Below are 12897 nucleotides of genomic sequence, written 5' to 3'. Positions count from 1 at the left end.
TAATCTAACAAAAAACATCAAAATTCCTATCAGCATCAAACCTAATTCTCCTATTCTAAAGAAAACATCAAAATTCCTATCAGCATCAAACCTAACACTCTTAATCTAACGAAAACATTACTCCTAATCTAACCAAAACATCAAAATTCCTAACAGCATCAAACCTAACACTCCTAATCTAACAAAAACATCAAAATTCCTATGGGCATCAAACCTAACACTTATAACCTAACAGCAAATAAATGAAAATTCCTATCAGCATCAAACCTAACACTCCTAATCTAACAAAAAAAACATCAAAATTCCTATCAGCATCAAACCTAACACTCATGACCTAACAACAAATGAATGAAAATTCCTATCAGTATCAAACCTAGCACTCCTAATCTAACAAAAAACATCAAAATTCCTATCAGCATCAAACCTAATTCTCCTATTCTAAAGAAAACATCAAAATTCCTATCAGCATCAAACCTAACACTCTTAATCTAACGAGAACATTACTCCTAATCTAACCAAAACATCAAAATTCCTATCAGCATCAAACCTAATTCTCCTATTCTAAAGAAAACATCAAAATTCCTATCAGCATCAAACCTAACACTCTTAATCTAACGAAAACATTACTCCTAATCTAACCAAAACATCAAAATTCCTAACAGCATCAAACCTAACACTCCTAATCTAACAAAAACATCAAAATTCCTATGGGCATCAAACCTAATTCTCCTATTCTAAAGAAAACATCAAAATTCCTATCAGCATCAAACCTAACACTCTTAATCTAACGAAAACATTACTCCTAATCTAACCAAAACATCAAAATTCCTAACAGCATCAAACCTAACACTCCTAATCTAACAAAAACATCAAAATTCCTATGGGCATCAAACCTAACACTTATAACCTAACAGCAAATAAATGAAAATTCCTATCAGCATCAAACCTAACACTCCTAATCTAACAAAAAAACCATCAAAATTCCTATCAGCATCAAACCTAACACTCATGACCTAACAACAAATGAATGAAAATTCCTATCAGTATCAAACCTAGCACTCCTAATCTAACAAAAAACATCAAAATTCCTATCAGCATCAAACCTAATTCTCCTATTCTAAAGAAAACATCAAAATTCCTATCAGCATCAAACCTAACACTCTTAATCTAACGAAAACATTACTCCTAATCTAACCAAAACATCAAAATTCCTAACAGCATCAAACCTAACACTCCTAATCTAACAAAAACATCAAAATTCCTATGGGCATCAAACCTAACACTTATAACCTAACAGCAAATAAATGAAAATTCCTATCAGCATCAAACCTAACACTCCTAATCTAACAAAAAAACCATCAAAATTCCTATCAGCATCAAACCTAACACTCATGACCTAACAACAAATGAATGAAAATTCCTATCAGTATCAAACCTAGCACTCCTAATCTAACAAAAAACATCAAAATTCCTATCAGCATCAAACCTAATTCTCCTATTCTAAAGAAAACATCAAAATTCCTATCAGCATCAAACCTAACACTCTTAATCTAACGAAAACATTACTCCTAATCTAACCAAAACATCAAAATTCCTAACAGCATCAAACCTAACACTCCTAATCTAACAAAAACATCAAAATTCCTATGGGCATCAAACCTAACACTTATAACCTAACAGCAAATAAATGAAAATTCCTATCAGCATCAAACCTAACACTCCTAATCTAACAAAAAAACCATCAAAATTCCTATCAGCATCAAACCTAACACTCATGACCTAACAACAAATGAATGAAAATTCCTATCAGTATCAAACCTAGCACTCCTAATCTAACAAAAAACATCAAAATTCCTATCAGCATCAAACCTAATTCTCCTATTCTAAAGAAAACATCAAAATTCCTATCAGCATCAAACCTAACACTCCTAATCTAACGAAAACATTACTCCTAATCTAACCAAAACATCAAAATTCCTAACAGCATCAAACCTAACACTCCTAATCTAACAAAAACATCAAAATTCCTATGGGCATCAAACCTAACACTTATAACCTAACAGCAAATAAATGAAAATTCCTATCAGCATCAAACCTAACACTCCTAATCTAACAAAAAAACCATCAAAATTCCTATCAGCATCAAACCTAACACTCATGACCTAACAACAAATGAATGAAAATTCCTATCAGTATCAAACCTAGCACTCCTAATCTAACAAAAAACATCAAAATTCCTATCAGCATCAAACCTAATTCTCCTATTCTAAAGAAAACATCAAAATTCCTATCAGCATCAAACCTAACACTCTTAAACTAACGAAAACATTACTCCTAATCTAACCAAAACATCAAAATTCCTAACAGCATCAAACCTAATTCTCCTATTCTAAAGAAAACATCAAAATTCCTATCGGCATCAAACCTAACACTCTTAATCTAACGAAAACATTACTCCTAATCTAACCAAAACATCAAAATTCCTAACAGCATCAAACCTAACACTCCTAATCTAACAAAAACATCAAAATTCCTATGGGCATCAAACCTAACACTTATAACCTAACAGCAAATAAATGAAAATTCCTATCAGCATCAAACCTAACACTCCTAATCTAACAAAAAAACCATCAAAATTCCTATCAGCATCAAACCTAACACTCATGACCTAACAACAAATGAATGAAAATTCCTATCAGTATCAAACCTAGCACTCCTAATCTAACAAAAAACATCAAAATTCCTATCAGCATCAAACCTAATTCTCCTATTCTAAAGAAAACATCAAAATTCCTATCAGCATCAAACCTAACACTCTTAAACTAACGAAAACATTACTCCTAATCTAACCAAAACATCAAAATTCCTATCAGCATCAAACCTAATTCTCCTATTCTAAAGAAAACATCAAAATTCCTATCGGCATCAAACCTAACACTCTTAATCTAACGAAAACATTACTCCTAATCTAACCAAAACATCAAAATTCCTAACAGCATCAAACCTAACACTCCTAATCTAACAAAAACATCAAAATTCCTATGGGCATCAAACCTAACACTTATAACCTAACAGCAAATAAATGAAAATTCCTATCAGCATCAAACCTAACACTCCTAATCTAACAAAAAAACCATCAAAATTCCTATCAGCATCAAACCTAACACTCATGACCTAACAACAAATGAATGAAAATTCCTATCAGTATCAAACCTAGCACTCCTAATCTAACAAAAAACATCAAAATTCCTAACAGCATCAAACCTAATTCTCCTATTCTAAAGAAAACATCAAAATTCCTTTCGGCATCAAACCTAACACTCTTAATCTAACGAAAACATTACTCCTAATCTAACCAAAACATCAAAATTCCTAACAGCATCAAACCTAACACTCCTAATCTAACAAAAACATCAAAATTCCTATGGGCATCAAACCTAACACTTATAACCTAACAGCAAATAAATGAAAATTCCTATCAGCATCAAACCTAACACTCCTAATCTAACAAAAAAAACATCAAAATTCCTATCAGCATCAAACCTAACACTCATGACCTAACAACAAATGAATGAAAATTCCTATCAGTATCAAACCTAGCACTCCTAATCTAACAAAAAACATCAAAATTCCTATCAGCATCAAACCTAATTCTCCTATTCTAAAGAAAACATCAAAATTCCTATCAGCATCAAACCTAACACTCTTAAACTAACGAAAACATTACTCCTAATCTAACCAAAACATCAAAATTCCTAACAGCATCAAACCTAATTCTCCTATTCTAAAGAAAACATCAAAATTCCTATCGGCATCAAACCTAACACTCTTAATCTAACGAAAACATTACTCCTAATCTAACCAAAACATCAAAATTCCTAACAGCATCAAACCTAACACTCCTAATCTAACAAAAACATCAAAATTCCTATGGGCATCAAACCTAACACTTATAACCTAACAACAAATGAATGAAAATTCCTATCAGGATCAAACCTAGCACTCCTAATCTAACAAAAAACATCAAAATTCCTATCAGCATCAAACCTAATTCTCCTATTCTAAAGAAAACATCAAAATTCCTATCAGCATCAAACCTAACACTCTTAATCTAACGAAAACATTACTCCTAATCTAACCAAAACATCAAAATTCCTAACAGCATCAAACCTAACACTCCTAATCTAACAAAAACATCAAAATTCCTATGGGCATCAAACCTAACACTTATAACCTAACAGCAAATAAATGAAAATTCCTATCAGCATCAAACCTAACACTCCTAATCTAACAAAAAAACCATCAAAATTCCTATCAGCATCAAACCTAACACTCATGACCTAACAACAAATGAATGAAAATTCCTATCAGTATCAAACCTAGCACTCCTAATCTAACAAAAAACATCAAAATTCCTATCAGCATCAAACCTAATTCTCCTATTCTAAAGAAAACATCAAAATTCCTATCAGCATCAAACCTAACACTCTTAATCTAACGAAAACATTACTCCTAATCTAACCAAAACATCAAAATTCCTAACAGCATCAAACCTAATTCTCCTATTCTAAAGAAAACATCAAAATTCCTATCAGCATCAAACCTAACACTCTTAATCTAACGAAAACATTACTCCTAATCTAACCAAAACATCAAAATTCCTAACAGCATCAAACCTAACACTCCTAATCTAACAAAAACATCAAAATTCCTATGGGCATCAAACCTAACACTTATAACCTAACAGCAAATAAATGAAAATTCCTATCAGCATCAAACCTAACACTCCTAATCTAACAAAAAAACCATCAAAATTCCTAACAGCATCAAACCTAATTCTCCTATTCTAAAGAAAACATCAAAATTCCTTTCGGCATCAAACCTAACACTCTTAATCTAACGAAAACATTACTCCTAATCTAACCAAAACATCAAAATTCCTAACAGCATCAAACCTAACACTCCTAATCTAACAAAAACATCAAAATTCCTATGGGCATCAAACCTAACACTTATAACCTAACAGCAAATAAATGAAAATTCCTATCAGCATCAAACCTAACACTCCTAATCTAACAAAAAAACCATCAAAATTCCTATCAGCATCAAACCTAACACTCATGACCTAACAACAAATGAATGAAAATTCCTATCAGTATCAAACCTAGCACTCCTAATCTAACAAAAAACATCAAAATTCCTATCAGCATCAAACCTAATTCTCCTATTCTAAAGAAAACATCAAAATTCCTATCAGCATCAAACCTAACACTCTTAATCTAACGAAAACATTACTCCTAATCTAACCAAAACATCAAAATTCCTAACAGCATCAAACCTAACACTCCTAATCTAACAAAAACATCAAAATTCCTATGGGCATCAAACCTAACACTTATAACCTAACAGCAAATAAATGAAAATTCCTATCAGCATCAAACCTAACACTCCTAATCTAACAAAAAAACCATCAAAATTCCTATCAGCATCAAACCTAACACTCATGACCTAACAACAAATGAATGAAAATTCCTATCAGTATCAAACCTAGCACTCCTAATCTAACAAAAAACATCAAAATTCCTATCAGCATCAAACCTAATTCTCCTATTCTAAAGAAAACATCAAAATTCCTATCAGCATCAAACCTAACACTCTTAATCTAACGAAAACATTACTCCTAATCTAACCAAAACATCAAAATTCCTAACAGCATCAAACCAAAATTCTCCTATTCTAAAGAAAACATCAAAATTCCTATCAGCATCAAACCTAACACTCTTAATCTAACGAAAACATTACTCCTAATCTAACCAAAACATCAAAATTCCTAACAGCATCAAACCTAACACTCCTAATCTAACAAAAACATCAAAATTCCTATGGGCATCAAACCTAACACTTATAACCTAACAGCAAATAAATGAAAATTCCTATCAGCATCAAACCTAACACTCCTAATCTAACAAAAAAACCATCAAAATTCCTATCAGCATCAAACCTAACACTCATGACCTAACAACAAATGAATGAAAATTCCTATCAGTATCAAACCTAGCACTCCTAATCTAACAAAAAACATCAAAATTCCTAACAGCATCAAACCTAATTCTCCTATTCTAAAGAAAACATCAAAATTCCTATCAGCATCAAACCTAACACTCTTAATCTAACGAAAACATTACTCCTAATCTAACCAAAACATCAAAATTCCTAACAGCATCAAACCTAACACTCCTAATCTAACAAAAACATCAAAATTCCTATGGGCATCAAACCTAACACTTATAACCTAACAGCAAATAAATGAAAATTCCTATCAGCATCAAACCTAACACTCCTAATCTAACAAAAAAAACATCAAAATTCCTATCAGCATCAAACCTAACACTCATGACCTAACAACAAATGAATGAAAATTCCTATCAGTATCAAACCTAGCACTCCTAATCTAACAAAAAACATCAAAATTCCTATCAGCATCAAACCTAATTCTCCTATTCTAAAGAAAACATCAAAATTCCTATCAGCATCAAACCTAACACTCTTAATCTAACGAAAACATTACTCCTAATCTAACCAAAACATCAAAATTCCTAACAGCATCAAACCTAACACTCCTAATCTAACAAAAACATCAAAATTCCTATGGGCATCAAACCTAACACTTATAACCTAACAGCAAATAAATGAAAATTCCTATCAGCATCAAACCTAACACTCCTAATCTAACAAAAAAACCATCAAAATTCCTATCAGCATCAAACCTAACACTCATGACCTAACAACAAATGAATGAAAATTCCTATCAGGATCAAACCTAGCACTCCTAATCTAACAAAAAACATCAAAATTCCTATCAGCATCAAACCTAATTCTCCTATTCTAAAGAAAACATCAAAATTCCTATCAGCATCAAACCTAACACTCTTAAACTAACGAAAACATTACTCCTAATCTAACCAAAACATCAAAATTCCTAACAGCATCAAACCTAATTCTCCTATTCTAAAGAAAACATCAAAATTCCTATCGGCATCAAACCTAACACTCTTAATCTAACGAAAACATTACTCCTAATCTAACCAAAACATCAAAATTCCTAACAGCATCAAACCTGACACTCCTAATCTAACAAAAACATCAAAATTCCTATGGGCATCAAACCTAACACTTATAACCTAACAACAAATGAATGAAAATTCCTATCAGGATCAAACCTAGCACTCCTAATCTAACAAAAAACATCAAAATTCCTATCAGCATCAAACCTAATTCTCCTATTCTAAAGAAAACATCAAAATTCCTATCAGCATCAAACCTAACACTCTTAATCTAACGAAAACATTACTCCTAATCTAACCAAAACATCAAAATTCCTAACAGCATCAAACCTAACACTCCTAATCTAACAAAAACATCAAAATTCCTATGGGCATCAAACCTAACACTTATAACCTAACAGCAAATAAATGAAAATTCCTATCAGCATCAAACCTAACACTCCTAATCTAACAAAAACATCAAAATTCCTATGGGCATCAAACCTGACACTCCTAATCTAACAAAAACATCAAAATTCCTATGGGCATCAAACCTAACACTTATAACCTAACAACAAATGAATGAAAATTCCTATCAGGATCAAACCTAGCACTCCTAATCTAACAAAAAACATCAAAATTCCTATCAGCATCAAACCTAATTCTCCTATTCTAAAGAAAACATCAAAATTCCTATCAGCATCAAACCTAACACTCTTAATCTAACGAAAACATTACTCCTAATCTAACCAAAACATCAAAATTCCTAACAGCATCAAACCTGACACTCCTAATCTAACAAAAACATCAAAATTCCTATGGGCATCAAACCTAACACTTATAACCTAACAACAAATGAATGAAAATTCCTATCAGGATCAAACCTAGCACTCCTAATCTAACAAAAAACATCAAAATTCCTATCAGCATCAAACCTAATTCTCCTATTCTAAAGAAAACATCAAAATTCCTATCAGCATCAAACCTAACACTCTTAATCTAACGAAAACATTACTCCTAATCTAACCAAAACATCAAAATTCCTAACAGCATCAAACCTAACACTCCTAATCTAACAAAAACATCAAAATTCCTAACAGCATCAAACCTAATTCTCCTATTCTAAAGAAAACATCAAAATTCCTATCAGCATCAAACCTAACACTCTTAATCTAACGAAAACATTACTCCTAATCTAACCAAAACATCAAAATTCCTAACAGCATCAAACCTAACACTCCTAATCTAACCAAAACATCAAAATTCCTAACAGCATCAAACCTAATTCTCCTATTCTAAAGAAAACATCAAAATTCCTTTCGGCATCAAACCTAACACTCTTAATCTAACGAAAACATTACTCCTAATCTAACCAAAACATCAAAATTCCTAACAGCATCAAACCTAACACTCCTAATCTAACAAAAACATCAAAATTCCTATGGGCATCAAACCTAACACTTATAACCTAACAGCAAATAAATGAAAATTCCTATCAGCATCAAACCTAACACTCCTAATCTAACAAAAAAACCATCAAAATTCCTATCAGCATCAAACCTAACACTCATGACCTAACAACAAATGAATGAAAATTCCTATCAGTATCAAACCTAGCACTCCTAATCTAACAAAAAACATCAAAATTCCTATCAGCATCAAACCTAATTCTCCTATTCTAAAGAAAACATCAAAATTCCTATCAGCATCAAACCTAACACTCTTAATCTAACGAAAACATTACTCCTAATCTAACCAAAACATCAAAATTCCTAACAGCATCAAACCTAACACTCCTAATCTAACAAAAACATCAAAATTCCTATGGGCATCAAACCTAACACTTATAACCTAACAGCAAATAAATGAAAATTCCTATCAGCATCAAACCTAACACTCCTAATCTAACAAAAAAACCATCAAAATTCCTATCAGCATCAAACCTAACACTCATGACCTAACAACAAATGAATGAAAATTCCTATCAGTATCAAACCTAGCACTCCTAATCTAACAAAAAACATCAAAATTCCTATCAGCATCAAACCTAATTCTCCTATTCTAAAGAAAACATCAAAATTCCTATCAGCATCAAACCTAACACTCTTAAACTAACGAAAACATTACTCCTAATCTAACCAAAACATCAAAATTCCTAACAGCATCAAACCTAATTCTCCTATTCTAAAGAAAACATCAAAATTCCTATCGGCATCAAACCTAACACTCTTAATCTAACGAAAACATTACTCCTAATCTAACCAAAACATCAAAATTCCTAACAGCATCAAACCTAACACTCCTAATCTAACAAAAACATCAAAATTCCTATGGGCATCAAACCTAACACTTATAACCTAACAGCAAATAAATGAAAATTCCTATCAGCATCAAACCTAACACTCCTAATCTAACAAAAAAACCATCAAAATTCCTATCAGCATCAAACCTAACACTCATGACCTAACAACAAATGAATGAAAATTCCTATCAGTATCAAACCTAGCACTCCTAATCTAACAAAAAACATCAAAATTCCTATCAGCATCAAACCTAATTCAACTATTCTAAAGAAAACATCAAAATTCCTATCAGCATCAAACCTAACACTCTTAAACTAACGAAAACATTACTCCTAATCTAACCAAAACATCAAAATTCCTAACAGCATCAAACCTAATTCTCCTATTCTAAAGAAAACATCAAAATTCCTATCGGCATCAAACCTAACACTCTTAATCTAACGAAAACATTACTCCTAATCTAACCAAAACATCAAAATTCCTAACAGCATCAAACCTAACACTCCTAATCTAACAAAAACATCAAAATTCCTATGGGCATCAAACCTAACACTTATAACCTAACAACAAATGAATGAAAATTCCTATCAGGATCAAACCTAGCACTCCTAATCTAACAAAAAACATCAAAATTCCTATCAGCATCAAACCTAATTCTCCTATTCTAAAGAAAACATCAAAATTCCTATCAGCATCAAACCTAACACTCTTAATCTAACGAAAACATTACTCCTAATCTAACCAAAACATCAAAATTCCTAACAGCATCAAACCTAACACTCCTAATCTAACAAAAACATCAAAATTCCTATGGGCATCAAACCTAACACTTATAACCTAACAGCAAATAAATGAAAATTCCTATCAGCATCAAACCTAACACTCCTAATCTAACAAAAAAACCATCAAAATTCCTATCAGCATCAAACCTAACACTCATGACCTAACAACAAATGAATGAAAATTCCTATCAGTATCAAACCTAGCACTCCTAATCTAACAAAAAACATCAAAATTCCTATCAGCATCAAACCTAATTCTCCTATTCTAAAGAAAACATCAAAATTCCTATCAGCATCAAACCTAACACTCTTAATCTAACGAAAACATTACTCCTAATCTAACCAAAACATCAAAATTCCTAACAGCATCAAACCTAATTCTCCTATTCTAAAGAAAACATCAAAATTCCTATCAGCATCAAACCTAACACTCTTAATCTAACGAAAACATTACTCCTAATCTAACCAAAACATCAAAATTCCTAACAGCATCAAACCTAACACTCCTAATCTAACAAAAACATCAAAATTCCTATGGGCATCAAACCTAACACTTATAACCTAACAGCAAATAAATGAAAATTCCTATCAGCATCAAACCTAACACTCCTAATCTAACAAAAAAACCATCAAAATTCCTAACAGCATCAAACCTAATTCTCCTATTCTAGAGAAAACATCAAAATTCCTTTCGGCATCAAACCTAACACTCTTAATCTAACGAAAACATTACTCCTAATCTAACCAAAACATCAAAATTCCTAACAGCATCAAACCTAACACTCCTAATCTAACAAAAACATCAAAATTCCTATGGGCATCAAACCTAACACTTATAACCTAACAGCAAATAAATGAAAATTCCTATCAGCATCAAACCTAACACTCCTAATCTAACAAAAAAACCATCAAAATTCCTATCAGCATCAAACCTAACACTCATGACCTAACAACAAATGAATGAAAATTCCTATCAGTATCAAACCTAGCACTCCTAATCTAACAAAAAACATCAAAATTCCTATCAGCATCAAACCTAATTCTCCTATTCTAAAGAAAACATCAAAATTCCTATCAGCATCAAACCTAACACTCTTAATCTAACGAAAACATTACTCCTAATCTAACCAAAACATCAAAATTCCTAACAGCATCAAACCTAACACTCCTAATCTAACAAAAACATCAAAATTCCTATGGGCATCAAACCTAACACTTATAACCTAACAGCAAATAAATGAAAATTCCTATCAGCATCAAACCTAACACTCCTAATCTAACAAAAAAACCATCAAAATTCCTATCAGCATCAAACCTAACACTCATGACCTAACAACAAATGAATGAAAATTCCTATCAGTATCAAACCTAGCACTCCTAATCTAACAAAAAACATCAAAATTCCTATCAGCATCAAACCTAATTCTCCTATTCTAAAGAAAACATCAAAATTCCTATCAGCATCAAACCTAACACTCTTAATCTAACGAAAACATTACTCCTAATCTAACCAAAACATCAAAATTCCTAACAGCATCAAACCTAATTCTCCTATTCTAAAGAAAACATCAAAATTCCTATCAGCATCAAACCTAACACTCTTAATCTAACGAAAACATTACTCCTAATCTAACCAAAACATCAAAATTCCTAACAGCATCAAACCTAACACTCCTAATCTAACAAAAACATCAAAATTCCTATGGGCATCAAACCTAACACTTATAACCTAACAGCAAATAAATGAAAATTCCTATCAGCATCAAACCTAACACTCCTAATCTAACAAAAAAACCATCAAAATTCCTATCAGCATCAAACCTAACACTCATGACCTAACAACAAATGAATGAAAATTCCTATCAGGATCAAACCTAGCACTCCTAATCTAACAAAAAACATCAAAATTCCTAACAGCATCAAACCTAATTCTCCTATTCTAAAGAAAACATCAAAATTCCTATCAGCATCAAACCTAACACTCTTAATCTAACGAAAACATTACTCCTAATCTAACCAAAACATCAAAATTCCTAACAGCATCAAACCTAACACTCCTAATCTAACAAAAACATCAAAATTCCTATGGGCATCAAACCTAACACTTATAACCTAACAGCAAATAAATGAAAATTCCTATCAGCATCAAACCTAACACTCCTAATCTAACAAAAAAAACATCAAAATTCCTATCAGCATCAAACCTAACACTCATGACCTAACAACAAATGAATGAAAATTCCTATCAGGATCAAACCTAGCACTCCTAATCTAACAAAAAACATCAAAATTCCTAACAGCATCAAACCTAATTCTCCTATTCTAAAGAAAACATCAAAATTCCTATCGGCATCAAACCTAACACTCTTAATCTAACGAAAACATTACTCCTAATCTAACCAAAACATCAAAATTCCTAACAGCATCAAACCTGACACTCTTAATCTAACAAAAACATCAAAATTCCTATGGGCATCAAACCTAACACTTATAACCTAACAACAAATGAATGAAAATTCCTATCAGGATCAAACCTAGCACTCCTAATCTAACAAAAAACATCAAAATTCCTATCAGCATCAAACCTAATTCTCCTATTCTAAAGAAAACATCAAAATTCCTATCAGCATCAAACCTAACACTCTTAATCTAACGAAAACATTACTCCTAATCTAACCAAAACATCAAAATTCCTAACAGCATCAAACCTAACACTCCTAATCTAACAAAAACATCAAAATTCCTATGGGCATCAAACCTAACACTTAT

This window comes from Lepisma saccharinum, chromosome 1 (genome assembly GCF_977018435.1).
Source record: "Lepisma saccharinum chromosome 1, izLepSacc3.1, whole genome shotgun sequence".
NCBI lineage: Eukaryota > Metazoa > Arthropoda > Insecta > Zygentoma > Lepismatidae > Lepisma > Lepisma saccharinum.
Note: the sequence above shows the minus strand (reverse complement) of the source record.